Below are 1,183 nucleotides of genomic sequence, written 5' to 3'. Positions count from 1 at the left end.
GGTCGGGTATCGCTTCTCGGCCTTTTGGCTAAGATCAAGTGTAGTATCTGTTCTTATCAGTTTAATATCTGATACGTCCTCTATCCGAGGACAATATATTAAATGGATTTTTGGAGCTAGGAGATGGAATAGGAGCTTGCTCCGTCCACTCCACGCATCGACCTGGTATTGCAGTACTTCCGGGAACGGTGCACCCCCTTGTGGGGAATATTTCGGTTTGAAAATTAGAGTTATGGTATTTTTTTTTTATTTGATTTTGTTGGTATTGTCTACTATTCTTTTTCCGTTTTACTGTTTGACAGTCTTGTTCTTGTTAATTTTGCAGCCCAGCTGTGTTCTTTCTTTTTTCTCTCTTATTATGTGATAGTCCTTTTAGCACATGCTACTTTCTAAGAGGCAATTATCTCCTAGATAAATGTAGTGAGTGGTTCCTGTCAGGTGTGCTGTAGTCTCAGCGACATCTGCGCTCTTCAGCACTTTCACACCTTTTTGGGAGCACATTTGCCCAGTTCATCAATGCTCTGATCCCATGGGCGTTCCTTGTGGAGTCAGGTACAATGAAATAATACTTGATTATTTTAGTATTTTTATTCTGATGGTGCTTACTGGTCTGTTTGGGAGGATTTTCTGTTGGCTTTCTCTGGGAGTGTAATCCACACCAAAGGCTGTAGTCTTGGATCTCTTCATCAGTAAGTGCTTCAAGTCCTCTTCACTTTCACCTTGTGTCAGGCAGGCTGTTACTCAGTCTTCCTCCATTCCTGAGTCTGTGTTCTTCTTCATACGGTCCAGCTTCTCGAGTTGTTTGCTCTACACAGAGAATGACTAAGTATTGTGAAAGGATACCACCCTGACGCACACCTTTCCTGGTTTTAAACTGTGAGGTATCCCCGTGGTCTGTTCGAACCACTGCCTCTTGGTCCTGGTGAAGGTTCCTCATGAGCCCAAGAAAAGCGTTCTGGGATGCCCATTCTTTGCAATGATATCCACGGTTTGTTAGGATCCATACAGTGGAATGTGCCTGGGCACAGTGAATACCACACAGGCCAACACGTTTCTGGTATTCTCTGCTTTCAGCCAAGATCTATCTGACATCTGCGGTGACATTCCTCATTCCAGGTCCTCTTGTGAATCCTGGTTGAGTTTCTGACCGTTCCCTCTGTCTGTCCTTCTGCAAGCATTCTGG

At 44.1% G+C, this 1,183-nt stretch overlaps 1 non-coding gene across 1 annotated transcript; it reads left to right on the top strand.

The window, feature by feature from the left end:
• Positions 1 to 8: 8 nt before the first annotated feature.
• On the top strand, positions 9 to 199 carry LOC122150378. Its single transcript, XR_006163634.1, has one exon. It is a non-coding gene; the product is annotated as a U2 spliceosomal RNA (small nuclear RNA).
• Positions 200 to 1,183: the final 984 nt, after the last annotated feature.

This window comes from Orycteropus afer, unplaced genomic scaffold (genome assembly GCF_000298275.1).
Source record: "Orycteropus afer afer isolate SDZICR_OR568_19922 unplaced genomic scaffold, OryAfe1.0 scaffold00130, whole genome shotgun sequence".
Taxonomy (NCBI): domain Eukaryota; kingdom Metazoa; phylum Chordata; class Mammalia; order Tubulidentata; family Orycteropodidae; genus Orycteropus; species Orycteropus afer.
This window is presented reverse-complemented; position numbering and strand designations above follow the sequence as displayed.